The sequence below is a fragment of the Panthera pardus genome, unplaced genomic scaffold (assembly GCF_024362965.1).
Source record: "Panthera pardus isolate Hobbes unplaced genomic scaffold, ASM2436296v1 HiC_scaffold_10, whole genome shotgun sequence".
Classification (NCBI taxonomy): domain Eukaryota; kingdom Metazoa; phylum Chordata; class Mammalia; order Carnivora; family Felidae; genus Panthera; species Panthera pardus.
The window spans coordinates 54,239,993-54,259,640 of record NW_026526655.1 but is presented as its reverse complement, the minus strand read 5'-3'; the positions used below and the strand labels follow the sequence as shown (position 1 = coordinate 54,259,640).

General features: G+C 39.8%; 1 protein-coding gene across 5 annotated transcripts in view; it reads right to left on the bottom strand.

Annotated features, from left to right (window-relative positions):
* The window catches only part of SESTD1 (SEC14 and spectrin domain containing 1), a 151,012-nt gene extending 131,605 nt beyond the window's left edge, over nucleotides 1-19,407 (bottom strand). For 4 of the 5 annotated variants that reach the window (XR_002083311.2, XR_002083315.2, XM_019460933.2 and 1 more), the window contains exon 1: nucleotides 19,302-19,407. The gene's annotated coding sequence lies outside the window, so the exon portion shown is untranslated. Of the gene's footprint in view, nucleotides 1-18,950; nucleotides 19,055-19,301 lie in introns of those variants that run through there. The other variant, XM_019460941.2, reaches the window with a different exon arrangement.
* Nucleotides 19,408-19,648: the final 241 nt, after the last annotated feature.

Below are 19,648 nucleotides of genomic sequence, written 5' to 3'. Positions count from 1 at the left end.
ACCAAAAACCTTACAGATATCATAAATCAACGAACATGTCTTATCTGTTTTATAGATGTTGTAGTCTTACAATAAAATAACCTAGAGAAAAGAAAATGTTAAGAAAATCCTAAGGAAAAAACATTTACAATACTGAACTGCATTTTTTGATAGTGTAAGTTTACAGTACCTGTTTTTAAAGATGAACTGTCAATCCCTACATCAATATTGTCTTACCCAATACAAAACTGTATGTGTTATGCACATTACTAATGCTAGACATCAAAGAGTGAGATAATATGAAACAAAGTGGGTACAAAATTACTACAGTAGTACAATATGTACTACAGTTAACTTTATGCAGTAATGATTTAATACTGCATCTTTATATCTTTATATTTGTTTATTTAGTTTTTACTAGGAATGGTGCCACATATGGTCTGGAAGTACTTGTGTGCATAAGTTTTGATAAATTTTAACTTTTTATAAAAGATTTGTGTTTATTTTATGTTAGTAAGTGATAAACTAGCATCTACATATTATCTTATGCATTTGTTACATACCTCTAATTTTTTGTTGTTGTTGTTATTTCTAGGCTACACAGTTTGTCTGCTAGTTTTTTCACAGTGTCACTAAACTCCAAAAATTTTTCCAATATATTTACTGAAAAAAAAAAAAAAAAAACCATGTAAGTTGACCCACAGTTTAAACTCATGTTGTTAGGAGTGCCTGGGTGGCTCAGTCGGTCAGGCATCCAACTTTGGCTCAGGTTATGATCTCACGGTTCGTGAGTTCAAGCCCCGTGTCAGGCTCTATGCTGACCACTCAGAGCCTGGAGCCTGCTTCCAATTCTGTGTCTCCCTCTCTCTCCATGCCTCTACCCCACTCACACCCTGTCTCTGTCTCTCAAAAAATAAACATTAAAAAATAATAATAAATTAAATAAACTCTTGCCATTAAAGGGTCAACTATATATCAAAAAGTGTGGAACACAACTAAAGCAGTTCTGTAGTATAGTTTATAACATTAAATACATTAGAAGAAGAAAAATCTCAAATCAATAATCTAAGTTCCAATTCAAGAGAAGAGCGAAATAAATCCAAAACGGGAAAAAATAAGAAAAAAAAAGCAAGAAGACATTAATTACCAATATCAGGAATGAAACAGGAATAGCACTACCAACTACAGACAGCAAAAGGATAAGGAAATACTATGAACACTTCTAACCACTTTGATTTGACAACTCAGACTAAGTGGGCCACTCCCTCAAAAAGCACAAACTACCACAATTCACTTAATATAAAACAGATAATATGAATAGCTCTTTAAACATTATTAAGATAAATGAACTTGCAATTTACAAAATTTGAAAAAAAAAATCTAAGCCCAGATGGTTTACACTGGAGAAGTCTACCAAATGTTTATAAGGGAATTAATATAAATTCTAAACAACTACTCTAGAAAATAGAGAGGAGGGAACACTCCCCAACTGATTTTATGAAGCTAGCACTACACATTGGTACCAAAATCAGACAAAGACATGAATGTAAATATAAAAACTGTTAACCAAACAGTAAATAGTAGTTGGCAATATATAAAAAGATAATACAAAATGATCAAGTGGTGTTTATTCCATGCAAAGTTGGTTCAGTATGTGAAAATTAATCAATGTAATCCACCATATTACCAGTGTGAAGGGGAAAAATTACAATCATATCAATTGTTGCAAAAACACAACTAGCAAAATTCCTCACCCATTCATCATAAAAACTTAGAAAAATATCTACAGAGGGGAACTCTCTCAACTTGATAAAGAGCTTGTACAAAAAAAAGTACAGCTAACATCATACTTAATGGTGAAAGACTAAATATTTTTCCCTAAGAAACAAGGCAAGTATGTCCACTCTCACCAATCTTATTCAATACAGTCCTGGGAGTTCTAATCAGTGCAGTGAGAAAATAAAATAAAAGGTATACAAATCAATAAATAAGAAATGAGATTTGCCCCTCTTTGCAGACAACATATTCATCTATATAAGAAATCCCAAGGAATCTAAAAACTCCTAGAATAGATGAGTTCAGCAAGGTTGTAGAATACATCATTAAAAAAAAAAAAAAAAAAATCAACTGGGGGCACCTGGGTGGCTCAGTCAGTTAAGCATCCGACTTTGGCTCAGGTTACGATCTTATGGTTCATGGGTTCGAGCCCCGCATCAGGCTCTGTGCTGACAGCTTGGAGCCTGGAGCCTGCTTCGAATTCTGTGTCTCCCTCTCTCTCTGTTCCTCCCCCACTCATGCTCTGTCTCTCTCGCTCTCCTTCAAAAATAAATAAAAACATTAAAAAAATTTAAACAAAAAAAATCAACTGTATTTCTAAATACTAGTAACAAGTCTGTGAACACAAAATACACCATTTATAATCACTCTAAATAATGGTATGCCTTAAGAGACTGTTAAAAACTGAGAACAAACTGAGGGTTGATGGGGGGGTGGGAGGGAGGGGAGGGTGGGTGATGGGTATTGAGGAGGGCACCTTTTGGGATGAGCACTGGGTGTTGTATGGAAACCAATTTGACAATAAAATTCATATATTAAAAAATAAATAAATAAATAATGGTACGCTTAACTATTAATCTAACAAAACATACACAATACTTCCATACTGAAAACCACAAAATGCTAACGAGAAAAAACAAAGACCTATAAAACAAGGAGAGAGATACCATGTTCATGGATTGGAAGACACAATATAATAAAGATATCAATTCTCCTCAAATTAACACATGGGTTTCATGTCCCTCTCTTCGAAATCCTTTGTAGATACAAAGAAGATTATTCTAAAATTTACATAAAAAGATAAAGGAACTGGAATAGCTAAAATAAATTTGGAAAATAATAAAGTAGGAGAAATCAGTCTACCAGACTTCAAGACTTACTATATATTCACAATAATCAAGACCGTGGCACTTGCAGAAGAACATATAGGTCAAAGGACAGAAAAGAGAACCGAAAAATGGTACATGAATATGCCCAATTGTTTTTTAGCAAAGATACAAAATCAATTCAAGGGACAAAGATCGCCTTTCCCACAGATGGCAATAGAACAACTGGATATATATGGGAACAGCGGCGGGGGGTGGAGAGAAACTTATACAAAAATTAACTCAAAATGGATCACAGTCTTAAATGTAAAATAGAAAACTCAAACTTCCACAAGTTTTCTAAAATCTTAGGAGTCAATTTTCAGGATCTATGTATAGCTACACTAGACTTGACATCAAATGCAGAATCCATAGAAGAAAAAAATGAAAAAGCGGCCTTCATCAAAATCAAAAACTTTTGCTCTATGAAAGACTATGTTAAGAAAACAAAAAGACAAGCTACAGAGTGGGAAAAAACTTCTTTCAAACTACCCATCTAACAAAGAACTAGTATCTAGAATATAGAAAACAATACTTGAAACTCCCAACAGTTAAAAAAAATCCAAATAGAAAATGGGCAAAAAACATGAATAGTTTCACCAAAGAGGATGCACAAATGACAAGCACATGAAAAGATATTCAATGCCATCCAGCCACCAAGAAAATACTAATTACACCAATTAGTGTACACTAATTACACTGGGACCTCATCATGCACCTATCAGAATGGTTAAAATTGAAGTCAAAAACCAAATGTTGCCAAGAATGTGGAGGGAGGGGCACATGGGTGGCTCAGTCAGTTGAGTGTCCAACTTTGGCTCAGGTCATGATCTCATGGCTCATGAGTTCCAGCCCAGCGCTGGGCTCTGTGCTGACAGCTCAGAGCCTGGAGTAGGCTTTGGATTCTGCCTCCATCTCTCTCTCTCTCCACCTCTCTCTCTACCCCTCTCTCTCTCTCTCTCTCTCTCTCTCTCTCTCTGCCCTCCCCTGCTCACACACTGTCTGTCTGTCTCCCTCTCCCTAATTTAAATAAGCACTTAAAAAAATGGGGGGGGAGGGTAAGGACCATTCAATGTATTAGTCTGCTAGGGCTATCTGCTATAACAAAATACCATAGACTGGGTTGGTTAAACAACAGAAATTTATTTCTCACAATTCCAGAGACTGGAAGTCCAAGATCAAGGGGTGAGCAGGTTTGGTTTCTTCTGAGGCTTCTTTTTTTAGCTCACTGATGGCCACCTTCTCACTGTATCCCGATGTGGTCTTTCCTCTGCGAATGAATATCCCTCAAGGATGTGTGCCCACATTTCTTTTTATAAATACAACACTCAGATTGGATTAGGGCCCACTCTAAAGGCCTCATTTTAACATAAATTGCCTCTTTAAAGGCCTTATCTCCAAACACAATCACATTGTGAGGTACAGGAGGTGAGGAATTCAACATATCAATTTTAGAGGGAACAAAATGCAGTCCATAATATTCATACATTGCTAGCAAAAATTAAATGGTACGGCCACCATGGAAAACAGTTTGGCAAATTTTTTTTTAATGTTTATTTTTGAAGTTGGGGGGGAAGGGAGGGGCAGGGGGACAGAGAATCCAAAGTAGGTTCTGTGCTGGCAGCAGATAGAGCCCTGTGAGGGGTTTGAACTTATGAATGGTGATATCATGACCTTAGCTGAAGTCAGATGCTTAACTGAATGAACCATCCAGGTGCCTCTGCAATTTCTTTAAAAAAAAAAAACAAAAAAACAAAAAAACTAAACATGCAGCCATACAACCCAGCAACTGCACTCCTGATCATTTAGTGCAGAAAAATGAAGACTCATGTTCATATGAAAACCAAACAAAAATGTTTGTGGCAGCTTTAGTCGTAGCAACCAATAACTCAAAAAACAATCCAGATGTCCTTCAATGGGTGAATGTTTAAATATACTGTGGCACATCCAGTGTGAAATACTACCCAGCAATTAAAAAGGAATAAACTCTTTAGATTACAAAAAACTTAAATGAATATCCAGAGGACTACAAAGAATGAAAAAAAGCCAATCTCAGAAGGTTACATACTACAGATTCAATTTACATAGCATTCTTGAAATGACAAAATTATAGAAAGGGAAAATAGATTAATGATTGCCAGAAGTAAAAAGGGGGTACGTGGGAAGGAAGTAGGTGTGGCTGCAAAAACAAAACAAAACAAAAAACTGTATCTTACTACAGATGGGTGGGAAATTTCACTGAAACCTTTGCACTTTCTGATATCTGAACGATGTGCTCTAAAAGTAAATTAGAAGAATAATAATGATCAAATAGCAATGGATGGGGAGATATTAGTTACCATATGTAGAATGATTAAAGAGGGTCAGGCTCTGTGCTAAGCCTAAGCCAGATTTATCCTAGCTCCAACACCTATGCTTCCCTTCACCAGGCTATCCTCAATTCTTCAATGTCACAGAAAGTTAACAACCACAGTGTCCAGCATGATCCTGCACAGAAGATGCAAATTATAAAATGACCTCTCCTATCAACATTCTTACTTCCTTAGTACCTGATCTCAGCCAAGTATCAAGGGGGAAAGCAATAATTACCTGCTTAAATGACTCACACTAAGATATAAGTAAGTGATAGGCTTAAATATTCTATGTACAAAAGCAGGTTAACTCAAATGGCATTTAAACAGAAACTGTATATTTAAGACAGAATTAAAACTGTAGTCCAAGTGTTGTCATCTGTTTAATTCAGGTACCCAAAAGCATCCACTCCCCATTTCTGATCTTGGGAGTTCCGGGTATTTTCAAAGTAAATTGAATACAAACCCCAAATTACAAAGCAGCAGTAGCAGTTTCCATCTCACCACAACTCAAGCTGTCTGGTTAGCTGCCCATCCTATAGAGAGGAAATATTTGGAATAGAGCTCTTATTTGTGAGGAAAGACAATCCAGAACCTGGTGAAAATCCATAAAACTCCACCTTTGTCTTCTAAGCTGCCTCTAAGCTTCCCTTTCCTGTGCCTTCTGAGTTCCTTCCCACCCCAGGGCATCCTTCAGACCTGCTGGCCCCAGGAGGCCAGGAATAGTCTTTCAGCCTACCCTATCAAAACAGAAAATGACTTAAAAAGGAAAGAAAATCTTTTAACAGACTTGTTTTAGAGTTTAAAGCATCTAGAAGAATGTTTGGTTTGAAGAAGTAGGAACGGTTTTTATTTTGCTGAGTCCTCCAGGAAAACCGCTTTCCTCCAGCTCCATGCTCGGGGGAACTGGGTCAAGAGTTCATAGGTAACATGAGCTCTACTTTGCCCTCTCCACTCTTTCCGCCTTACTTATTCAGAAGCCAAGAATCTAGGGGCGCCTGGGTGGCTCAGTCGGTTAAGCGTCCGACTTCAGCTCAGGTCACGATCTCACGGTCCGTGAGTTCGAGCCCAGCGTCGGGCTCTGGGCTGATGGCTCAGAGCCTGGAGCCTGCTTCCAATTCTGTGTCTCCCTCTCTCTCTGCCCCTCCCCCGTTCATGCTCTGTCTCTCTCTCAAAAATAAATAAACGTTAAAAAAAAAAAATTTTTTTTTAAAAAGAAGCCAAGAATCTCAAATTCTGAGCATCCAGATTCCATTTTTCATGGTGCCTACTTCCGCTTCCTGGTTTGACATCCCTTTCTTCTTTCAGAATTGTGGTCATTTTGTACCTCCTCCTCCCCTCCACCATCCCACAATCTGTTCATGCTTCAGAGTTCTTGGAACCTCCAATGTGTTAGGGGTAAAGCCGGGTGTGTACAGTCCATGAGGCGGTTAAGCTCATGAACTCCCAGACATGAAACTCAACTAAGGAAAAGAGCAAAAGGTCATCACACCCACTATCACCCCTATCCAGTAGATGGAAAGTAAGATTCAGCACTTTTGATTTTTACATGTACTTGGGGGTGGAGGTGGGGGTGTTGGAGGGAGGCAGTTAACAGTAACAACCACCAAACAGTACATAATACATGATCGGAACAAAACTACCAACCGGCAATGATTATATATACGGGAGAAGGCAATGGTATGGAAATACTTCTAAAACTACATGTCAAAATTAATTACAATTATATACACAACTAATTACAATATATTTTAATTTTGGCCTAATTATTATACAAAATAAAAACATGAATATCATAAAAGATATGTCACGCTGATTACCTTTCAGTTTTACTCTAATGTAACTATAACCTTTCCTTCCAACCTCTACCCCTGCCTTCAGTTTCCTTCATTGCTGGCTTCAAATGTAGGATGGTGGCAATACCTCTTAAAACGTTTTTTTTAAATTTTTTTTAATGTTTATTTATTTTTGAGAGACAGAAAGAGACAGCATGAGTGGGAGAGAGGCAAGGAGGAGAGGGAGACCCAAAATATGAAGCAGGCTCCAGGCTCTGAGCTGTCAGCACAGAGCCCGACGCGGAACTCAAACTCACAAGCTGTGAGATCATGACCTGAGCCAAAGTCGGATGCTCAACTGACTGAGCCACCCAAGCACCCTACCTCTTAAAACTTTTTTTTTAAACTTTTTTTTTTAATGTTTATTTATTTTTGAGAGAGACAGAATATGAGTGGGGGAGGGGCAGACAGAGGGAGACACAGAATCCGAAGCAGGCTCCAGGCTCTGAGCCGTCAGCACAGAGCCTGATGCTGGGCTCGAACTCACGAACCGTGAGATCATGACCTGAGCTGAAGTCGGATGCTCAACCAACTGAGCCACCCAGGCACCCCTAAAACTTTTTTAAAAACAGGGCACCTGGGTGGCTCAGTTGGTTAAGTGTCCAACTCTTGATTTCAACTCAGGTGATGATCTCGCAGTTTGTGAGTCTAAGTCCCACATCAGGTTCTGCACTGACAGCATGAGGCCTGCTTGGGATTCACTCTCCCCCTCTCCCTCTCTCTCATACATACATACATACATACATACATACAAAAACCTTTTTAAAAAGCAATTACCAAGACACCATACTACCACACCAGAAGAGAGGTCAGCAACTTAGTGATCTACTTCTCAGACTGCCCATCTTGCAACCATAATATTAGTTCTAGTCTTTACGAGGTTCAAACTATTCCTTACCTAGTTATTATAATTATTTCCCCCAACATTTTTTATCACTTTCCAGATAATAAAGTCCAACTTACTTCACAAAAGCAGCATCAAAATCTAAAATTTTTAATTTTTTAAAAATTTTTATTTATTGTTTTTTAGAGAGCGCGAACAAGCACACAAGGGAAAAGAGCAAAGGGAAAGAGAAAATGCCAAAACGGCTCTACACTTAGCACAGAGCCTGAGGGGCTCAATCCCAGGACCCTGGGATCATGAAGCTGAGACCCTGACCTGAGCCGAAATCAAGAGTCAGATACTTAACCGACTGAGCCACCCAGGCGCCCATTCATCCATTTCATTTTAAAAGTTAATTATTTTTTGAATGCTAATTCTATTTTTCAAAATTAAAAAGATAGAAAAGGACACATTAAAAAGTCTTTCCTTTATTCCTGTTCCTCAACTATTGAGTTCTCACCTCCACAAAGTCATCCAGTGTCATCAGATTCTTATGTATCTTTCCAGAAACCTTTATGCATACATGTGCTTTCCCATCCATTTTATACAAACAATATCTTTAGGGGCGCCACGAGATTCCATACTACATACATATTCTACACCTTTCATTTTTCACTTAGAGGTTTTTTTTCATATCAATACACAGAGTCATCTTCTTTTTTAAAAATAAACCTTTTGCTTTGGAATAATTTTAGGTTTACAGAAAAGTGGGGGAAAATGTGCAAAAAGTTCCTATATGTACCTTACCCAGTTTCCTCAGATGTTATCATCTTACTGTGGTACATTTGTCAAAACTGAAAAACTGACAGCAATACATTATTGTTAACTAAATTGTAGACTTTATTTGGATATCATCAATTTTTCCATTAATGTCCTTTTTCTGCTCCAGGATCTCATCCCGAATACCACATTGCATTTAATTATCTTGTCTCCTTAGTTTTCTCTGACAGTTTCTCAGTCTTTTCTTGACAGTTTTGAGGAATACTGGTCAGATACGCTATAGAGTAACTCTCAACTTGGGTTTTATCTAATGTTTCTCTCATGATTAAAATGAGGATATGGATTTCTGAAAACAATACACAAAGTTGAGCTGCTCTTCTCAACATGTAATGTGAGGGAGTCCTTGATGTATTTACATGACATCATTGGTGATATTAACCTAGATCCCTTGGTTAAGGTAATGTTTGCCAGTTTTCTTCAATGTAAAGTTACTATTTTTCCCTTTCCGTATTTTGCTTTTTGAAGTCAGTCACTGAGTTCAGTCTACCCTAGAACTCAAAGGGGGAATTAAAGGAACTTTCTTTTTAAAAATGTAGTAGTCCTGGGGGCCTGGCTGGCTCTGTGAAGAGCATGCGACTCTTGATCTCAGGGTGAGTTTGAACCCTCATGTTGGGTGTAGAGATTACAAAAAAAAAATCTTTATAAAAATAAAATTAAAAATGTAACACTCCTTAAGAAGGATGTACTATATATTGATCTATAGTTAGATGGCATGTCAGTTAAGAAAACAGGCTCCGGTGCTACACTACCTGGGTTCAAACTCTTGCCTCTACATTGTCTATGTGGTCTTTGGCTACTTATACTTGGCCTCTCAGTTTCTTTATCTATAAAATGGGAGTGTTAATAGCACCTACCTTATAGGATTATTGAGAGGATTTAATGAGAAAGTGTGTAAAGTGCTTAGAACAGTGTCTGACCCTATACCAAGTGTAGATAAATGTTGGCTGTTATTCACTTTTTTTGTACCTACAAATATGCAATGAATAACTTTGTATATGTTATCTTCCACACAGTGGTGAGGCAGGTGGGTATACTATAAGAGATTTCTAGACATGGTTACTTGCCTTTGTAATTTTGGTAGGTATTGTAGCATTTTGCATATCCATCAAAGACCTAGAAGTACATCTGTGTTTCTATATCCATGTTACCAAATTATTTGGTATTTGTCAATCAATTGGTGCCTACTTTTATTATGAATTAATTTGAGCATCTTTTTACTGAGCCATTTAAGAGTTAAGATTTTAGGGGCACCTGGGTGGTTCAGTCCGTTAAGCATCTGACTCGTGATTTCGGCTCAGGTCATGATCTCAGTTTGCGAGACTGAGCCCTGCATCAGGCTCTGTGCTGACAGCGTGGAGCCTACTTGGGATTCCCTCTTGCCCTGTCTCTGGTTCATTCGTTCTTTCTCTCTCTCTCTCTCCCCCCCGCCCCGCTCTCAGAACAAATAAACTTTAAAAAATAAATAAATGAAATGAAAAGGATGACAAAAACATGAACTAAGGCAAAGCCACTGGAAATAATACAAGGAATTAATTAGAATTTTAGGAGATAAAAAAATCTAATTAAGGGTGCCTGGGCGGCTCAGTCAGTTAGCATCTGACTCTTGGTTTCTGCTCAGGTAATGATCTCACAGTTTGTGAGATCAAGCCCCAGGTTGGGCTCTGTGCTATCATAGCACAGAGCCTACCTGGGATTCCCTCTCTCCTCTTTTTTTTTTTTTTTTTTTTAAATGTTGATTTATTTTTGACAGAGGGAGAGAGAGAGCACAAGCAGGGGAGGGCAGAGAAAGGAGACAGAATGTGAAGCAGGCTCCAGGCTGGAGCTGTCAGCACAGACCCCGATGCGGGGCTCGAACCCATGAATTGTGAGATCATGACCTGAGCTGAAGTCAGACACTTAACCAACTAAGCCACCCAGGTGCCCCTCCAGCTACTTCTTAATGCAGTGTTCCATGCAGCCACCATCAATCAAAGCTGGCCCATGAAATAAAACCCATTTGCCACATCTGGTCTCCACTACATTAATCTGTTTGCCTCGATATGTTCCTCCATGGATTTCATATACATACATGTATGTACACACATACACACATACCAGTATTTTGTTCTGAAAAGGATTGAGACTTACAAGAATACACAAACTGTAAAAAGTTAATAAATTTAAAAAACAAATGCAAAAGAATAAAGAAAACACCAAAAATGGTGCCAAGAAAAAGGCTAAAAATATGTACAGCATAAAATCACTAAGTCTGCTCTGGAGTGGGCCACAAATGACTTTGGCTTTCTAGTGGGCATCACAAAAAGGAAAGCCCAGTCCACAGTCCAGGAGATAAACAGGAAAGTACTCAAAATGGGAACTATTATGTGTATTTAGACCAAACAGTAATTTTTATGGAGCAAAGAGAACACTATAGAATGAACAAGATGAACTAGATATACAAGATACACAACTACCACTTCTCAAAGAGTTGGGAGGTTTCTGATAGTACCATCAAGAGATACCTTCGGTATCTTACCAAAGACCAATGCAGCAAAACTGATTTTACAAAAAGCACGCACAAGCTTTAAGAATTTGCTATGTGCTTTTAGTTTTTTCCTTCAGTGCCTCCCTAAGTATAAACTTTTTGAAGACAAGAACCACGTTTTCTAACGATTACATATACCTCATGATGCTTTGTACTGTATTCTGCCAAAAAGCATTCAATAACAGTGAGAATTTACATAGCACAATTCAAGCCCACTCTGATAAAAATTCTCTAAGTTAAACACAGGAATTCCCACTCCTACCAAATAGAATAAAAATGATAACTGAAGTTTCAAAAGACAGAATTTCTGGACCTTCTATATACTATTATTCAATTACAATTTAATTTGTGATGTCCCAAGAGCAGTTTTTTGTTGTTGAGTTTTTTGTTGTTGTTGTTTTGTTTTGTTTGCACATCCCTAGCACAAAACTTACAAAAAAGCCAGTCAATACCATGGACTCTGATCAAATAAAATGAAACTCATAGCAAAAGCTTTGGCAACCCCTATCAAAGGAAATACAGTATCACAACCTTTCAAGAACATAATCAATAGCTCTTTATAAACCAGCTGACAAAGGCAGGTTCATTTTTCAAATGACTCTGCAAGTCTGCAAGTAGACAACGAATTATAATGCAGATTTTCCCTACTTCTTTCCAAGAACCTGTAGTTTCTGTAAACGCCAAGCTGTCAAAGAACTGCTGCTTCTGAGCTCTTCCATATACATACACATACACATACACACACACACACACACACGTGCGCGCGTCACTATCAAACAGTCTTAGATTTCTCTGTATGACCATTACCTATTCCCTCTCCTCTACCTGGTCAAATTGGAAATGCAATGAAGCCTGATGAATTATTTAGGTAAAACGATTATCAACAACTCAAGTACTATATTAAAAAACTTAAATTACTACTCTTAAGTATGGGCATTAGGATACATTAACCATCCTCTATTTGTATTTTATTAATGGAAATCATTAATAAATAAGTAGTCTCAGCCAACTGTGGTTGAGTTTTTTAATACATTTAGTATTTCAGTTTGCAGTATGCTTATTCGGAATTCCCTGTGCACAGGGGCACACCCTACCGTCACCAAGAGAGGACAGCTCTAACAAGTGAAAGAACATGGACAAGCATGGGCGGGGGGTTCCTCCAAATAAATGTCAGAAAACCCTGAACCTCTGTTTCATTAAAATGGGAAATAATCATCTCTATTCAATAGAATTATTGGGAGAATTAAATGAGGTTAAGATTTGTAAACTACCTACGAAATGCATATAAAATAGATGCTCAATACGTGTTCAATTTCTTGCTGTTTTTTTTAATAGGTAAGGAAACAGAAGCTGAGCAGGTGATCTGTCCAAGGCCAATGGCTAGCAATTGTAAAACACAGGCTAAAAGTCTAAGGGCCTAATGTTCTTTACACTACATCAAGCAGAATTAAAACAGCAGAACCCTCGCACCGCATGTTTGTCACTTATGGTCATGCAAAGAAAAAGAATTAACAATCAGAACACCTGGGGCACATAAATGACTCAGTCAGTTAAGCATCCCACTTCAGCTCACATCACAATCTAATGGTTGGTTTCCTTGAGTTCCAGTCCCGCAAGGGGCTCTGCACTGATAGGGCAGAGCCTGCTCGGGAGTCTCTCTCTCTGCCCCTCCCCCACTCTTGAAAAATAAACTTAAAAAAAAATAATAAAAACAATATGAATGCCTATTAGATGCTAAACACTATGCTAATCTCTTTCTGCTCATCTCCCGCCAAAATAGACTTTAAAAAATAAAAATAAACAATCTGAATGCTTTTTAGATGAACACTATACTTCTCTCTTTCCTAACACCTACCCTATAAAGCTAATGTATTTATCCCATTTTACTGAGAGAAATTCTTAACTTGTCCGAAGTCACAAGGCTAATAAGTGATAACGCAGGATTAATCCAGGTGTGTTTTCCCCACTAACCTGCCTCAAAACTGTGCAGGTATTTAAAAATCACTGTCTATTGGGGCACCTGGGTGGCTCAGTCGGTTAAGCGTACGACTTCAGCTCAGGCCACGATCTCTTGGTCTGTGAGTTTGAGCCCCGCGTCAGGCTCTGGGCTGATGGCTCGGAGCCTGGAGCCTGCTTCCGATTCTGTGTCTCCCTATCTCTCTGCCCCTCCCCCGTTCATGCTCTGTCTCTCTCTGTCTCAAAAATAAATAAACTTAAAAAAAAAAAAAAAGCTGCTGAGAATTCAACTCAGTTTTTAAAAATCACTGTCTACCAAAATCAAATTCTAAATAACCTGGAAATTTTTATAGAGCCTTCTAATTTATTAGTGGAAACCATCCATAGCTCCACCATTCCCTCTCCTTAAACTTGTTCTTGATAAAGTAAAACAACTTATGGTAACTATAGTGACAAATTTACATTTGTATAATGTTACAGTTTAATAGTATAGATTTGTCAATTTTTATTAGATACAACTACTGAGATTTTTTCATACGCTAGCTCACATCTCATTTTAATACTTTCAAGACTCCTATGAGGTAGGGATTATTACCATTTTACAGATAAGAAAACAGAAGTTTGAAGAGAGAAAGTCTTCTCTATGGTTATACAACTAGTAAGCATAGGGCCTTACCCTGGACCTCTCTAAGAGAAAAGCACATATACTCCTGCATCCACTGCTTCAGCTAACCATTTGCTTTTCTCAACTTACTCATCAGAGCTAAGGGAAGGGAAGTGTGTATATGGAAGGATTCTTTCCCCAAAAATGTAATAGAAAATACTGGCCAAAACTCAACAGAACAAGAAAAACAGGAAGAAGTTAAAAGGTTGTCTCAGATCTCTTCCCTCCCCCAAGGTTATCAGGGAATTTCTAATAAATGCTTAAGGGCAGACATTTTTAAACTATTCCAGAGCACAGGGGAAAAAAGGAGAGTTTTTCACTTCATTCTTAGAAGGCGGCTTAACTCTGACACCAAAACCAGGCAACGATGGGGGCGCCTGGGTGGCTTGGTGGGTTAAGCGTCCGCCTTCGACTCAGGTCATGATCTCGTGGTTCACGAGTTCGAGCCCCGCGTCGGGCTCTGTGCTGACAGCTCGGAGCCTGGAGCCTGCTTCCGATTCTGTGTCTCCCTCTCTCTCTGACCCTCCCCCCATTCATGCTCTGTCTCTCTCTGTCTCAAAAATAAATAAACATTAAAAAAAATTAAAAAAAAAAAAAACAAAAAAAACCAGGCAACGATAGCAAACCAAAAAGAAAACATAAATATTATATTTATCCTTTGTGACTATAAATGCAAAAATCTTAATGTATGTAACTATAAAAACTAAGGAAACGTGTAGTACAATCCCATCTGTAAAGGGAAAACCAATGTGAATGTATGTATGTATGGTTGGATATATGTAGGTTGGATATACACACATCATTCAAAGATACAGGTGGAAATATAAACCCTAAACTGTTAACAATGGTTACCTGGGACAGGAATGATCTTGGGGGTGAAGGAAAGGACGGGGACAAGAAGTAAAGGGAGGTTTTCAGCTTTTACTGAATATACCTACATACTACCTGAATTTTTATAATGAACATGCATCAAGTCTTCCATTAAAATATATAAATGAAAAGCACAGCCTAAACACTCATTTGCTGTATCTTCTCTACTTGTTACAATGAAAACGAATTCTTCTATTTACTCATTGGGCGTTCATTTATTTAACATGGAGGGGGGTTGCAGCTCCTATGAAGGGGCACTGAGCTTATAAGCACTTGTGCCAGCCACCAGGTATTTACACCCTATTGTTTTTTTAAGTAAACTCCACCCCCCACCCATGGGGCTTGAACTCAGGACCCTGAGATCAAGAGTCACATGCTCTACCTATGGAGTGAGCCAGGCACCCCTAGGGCCTTTTTTTTTTTTTTTAAACCCAGGATGGAACAGTTACTTCCTTCCATAAGATACATGCTGAATTTTAAGTCAAGTTCCAATTTTTACCATTTATTATTTTTTTAGGTCATGTGTCAGGGGTAAGAAATATTTTTTTTTCTGGAATTTTTACTGCCTTTATTCTAAAAAACAGCACCAGATCATTTTTATTGAGTTTTTTTTTGGGGGGGGGGGGATTAAAAAAATTCATTTGTATTCATAGTGCTGGACACTATGTTGGACAATGGATATGCAAAAATGAATAAATAACATATGGCTTCTCCCTACACTTAAGGAGCTGTTAATCTTGCATACCTATGTCTGATACAGAGTGCCACATAAAAACTGAAATATGTACCTCAGTAATCCTGCACTTCAAGATGAAACTGGCAAACTGCCCTGCTCAAAAATAAGTTAATTTCAGTTTAACCCAGAAAATTTTTAACATTTATGAAAGATGGAAAATTATTCAATTATTTTAAGATAAAGGGAACATATCAGTGGGAGAACAGAACAAGGAAGCTGTAGGGTAATATAAAACACAACGTCTCAGTGAAGAGTGGGTTCTAGGATTAGCTATGCCACCAAGAAGCTGTTACTAGGTTTACTCTTTCTGGTTGCTTCTGTATAGGAAATATGGAAATCATATCTACCTTATTAGGACAGAAGAAAACAAAGGCTTTATTTTTAAAAGAATAACAAAATCTAGGGGCTCCTGGGTGGCTCAGCTGGTTGAGCATCCAACTTCGGCTCAGGTCATGGTCTCACGGTTTGTGGGTTCGAGCCCTGCATCAGGCTCTGTGTTAACAAACAGCTCAGAGCCTGGAGCCTGCTTCGGATTCTGTGTGTCTCTCTCTCCCCCCTGTTCATGCTCTGCCTCTCTCTGCCTCTCAAAAATAAATAAATGTTAAAAAAAAAAATTTTTTTTTAAAAGAATAACAAAATCTGGTGAATATGAGGCACTATGGCCACAACACCTGCTTTTTGTTGTTTGGTTTGATTTTTTATTTATTTTTCCCCACTGTGTCAATGATTAGCCGAGCAAATTTGCAAACACAATTTAACTTCTGTATGCCTCTTGGAGTGGAAAGAATGGAGGAAGATCTGAGTGTACATTCAAACCCTCCTACTAACTCTAAGGTTAAAAAACAAGCAATTTATTTAACCTTTTTGCACCTTAGCTTCCTAGCAGTAAAACATGGATAAACTTATCTTACAGAATCATTTCAAAGACTAAATGAGAAAATACATGTGAAAACAAACTTAGAAACCATTATAGACATTTTGTCTAAATAAACAAAAGGCCAATAAGAACATGAAAAGATACTCAACATCATTAGCCATTAAGGAAATGCAAATGAAAACCACAATGAGATACCACTTCAGACCCACTAGCATGGCTGTCATCAAAAAGGCAACATTAACAAGTCCTGGAGAAAATGGAACCCTCATATTTTGCTAGTGAAAATGTAAAATGGTGCAGCCATTGGACAACAGAAGTTTGGTATCGTAAGACCCAGCTATACCACATCTCAGTATACACCCGAGAGAACTGAAAACACATGTCCACACAAAAACTTGTAAATGAGTGTTCATAGCAACAATTCTCATAACAGCCAAAAAGTAGAAACAACCCAAATGTCCATCAACTGATGAGAGGATGATCAAAATGTGTCATACCCATAGAGGAAACATTATTCAGCCATAAAAATGAAGTAGGCAAAATGCACAATATGGATGAACCCTAAAAATATTATGCTAAGTAAAAGACACAAATGGCCACATATTTGTATGATTCATTTTCTATCAAACATCCAGAATAGGCAAATCTCGGGACAGAAAGTAGATCAATATTTGCCAAGTGCAGGAGAAGAGGAATGAGAGTGACAGCTAATGAGGAATGAGAGTGACAGTTATGGGGTAAGGGGGTTTCTTTTCAGCATGATGAAAATATTCTTGAATTGGTGATGTCTGCACTACCTTGTGAATATACTAAAGCCACTGAATTGTACACATTATAAGAGTGAATTTTGTTGGTATAAGAATTATATCTCAATTAAAAAAACTATTATAAAAATTTAAGTTTCTGCTCCTCATCATCAGTCAATATTCTACTTTTTCCAAGAGGTTGTTCCTGTAGCTTGTAACAGCTATGAAAAGCTCTCTGAAGTCAGATGTGATACAGATGAATGGTATTTTTAGTAAAGTAAAACTACTAATCATTCCAGAGAAACTTTCCACAGATCACATTAATTTGGTATAATTTTATTTCTTCAAAAGAAAAGTCCTTATTAATAGCAAGTTTGTTTGTAGGGAGTAGAAAGAGCTTCAAGGAGTCTTTCCAGAGTACACTGAAAAAAAACCAAATAGGTCAGAATGTAACACGTTTTTCTGCTTTTTTATAATAAGTGGACATTTAGTTTTCAGATATGCCCCTGCCTATCAACTAAAACCGAAGTAGATGGAACTTTGCAATGTCTACCACCTTTCATGTTCTGTTCTCCTGCCACTCTGCTAAATCCATCAGGGGTTCCTAATCTCCATCAATTACTCCTTCCCGTTACTCTTCTCAGGGATTAAAATGCTTAGCAAACTCTTCAAATGCAATCAATTCATTCCTAACGTTGAAGGAGTTTATAGAGTTAGGCCCAATGTTTAAGGTTAAATTAAGTCTATGTTGCTTGAATAAATACACAGCAAAATGATTTCCTGGGGTTTGGGATAGACAATCTATAGAGTTGTGTAATGCTGTCTAAGTCATTGGGAATTTTTTCATGTATTGGGTCATGGGGCAAAGACAGTCACCAACTTTTGTCCACAAAAAGTATTATGTATAAAAACTTCCTGGTTCTAGAACAAAGAGGCATTTTATTGCTCAAAGCACAAGTAAGATATTTTCCTTCCATTTAGTATTGTTATACTAAAATAGCATACCAACAAAACCAGCTAGGTAACAGCATGACCAAGGTATATGAACAAAGATAAATTGTTTTTTATTAAGTATTCCTCCTGGGGGGGGGGGGGGGTTAGAAAAAAGTTCTTCACACATACGAAAATAATCCCAGATTAAGCCAAAGAAAACCATGTGGATTAATATTTTCCAAAACGGGCGGATTTTGAGTGGCAATTTTAATTTGAGAGTTTGTCAACCTATGCCAGGATGTGTTGTGGGTATATTTGGCACGGACAAAATGTGCAGCAAGAGGTGACCTGTCAAACAGCTGCTATACAGTTACTCCCTCAAAGACCACTTCCAACTTCTGGAATAATGTCTGTGTAGGAGAGAAAGACGTCAAAGCACCAAGAAAACCACTTGCTGTCAGAGCAGCAGCAAGTCCAAACCGTGCATCCCAGGTCGAAATCCCACCCGCAACTTCACGAGCCGGCCAGACTGCGGCTCCTTTCTACTATCAGTCTACCTAACGTATGAAAAATAAATACATAACCAGAGATCCTTGCCAACCCTCTCTTCCTTCTCTTTGTGACTCCTCCAAAGGCTGAAGGGATGTTAACAGCCTGCAGGCCCAGGGAAAGCCAAGCCCCATGCCGCAACACAGGCATCCAGGAGCCTCGCCACAGCCCGGGGGCCTCGGGCGGGCGTCCCCCACCCACCGGGCAAGGCTGGTCACTGGCCACACAAAGAAGCCGGCTGCCGGAGCCGGCCGCCGGGCTCGCCCCGGGGCCCGGCGCCTCCGCATATGGTGCCCGCACGCCGGGAGGACAAGACCCGCCGGAAAATGAGGATTAACGCCCAAACCTGTTGCATGATGCGTGTCCCTTTCACCCAGAAATGAACAAGGGTGCTCGGGGAGGGTGGGGAGACGAGAGCGGCCGGGCAGTGCGGAACGAGGCCGCACCCGGCAGGCGGCGCGGAGGCAGAGGCCGCCCGCGGGGCTCCCACCTCGGGCGCTTTGTCTGCGGTGGCGGCGGCGGGGCGCGGGAGCCCCTCCCTCAGCCGAGCGGCTCCACCGCCCCGCGGCCCGCGCCCAGGAAGAAAGCCGGGCCCGCCACCCCCGCCTCCTCCACCCGCCCGCGCTCGCCGCCCGGCCGCGGGGCCTGCGCGCTCCTCCCGCCAGGGCCGCCCGGGCCGCGCGGCGGCCACACTCACCTGGCTGGCGCTGGCGCTCGCGCGGGCGGCCGGCAGCTCCGGGGTTGGTGGGGAGGACGCGGGGACGCGAGCTAGGCGCGGGCGGAGGCGGAGGACGAGGCGGGAGAAAGGCGGGCCGGGGGCGGAGCGGGCCTGGACGGCGGCGGCGGCGACTCCAGCCACTCGCGGCAAATCGTGTCCCGGCCCCTCCGTGCGTCAGGCAAGGGGCGGCGGCGCGGGCGGCCTGGCGACCTCCCCGCACCCGCGGCCCGACCCGCGTCCGCGCGACCCCGCGCGCGCGCGATTAGCGGCGGCGCAGCGACCCCGCCCGGCGCGGAAGGGGGCGGGGCGTGCAGTCCCACCGGGGC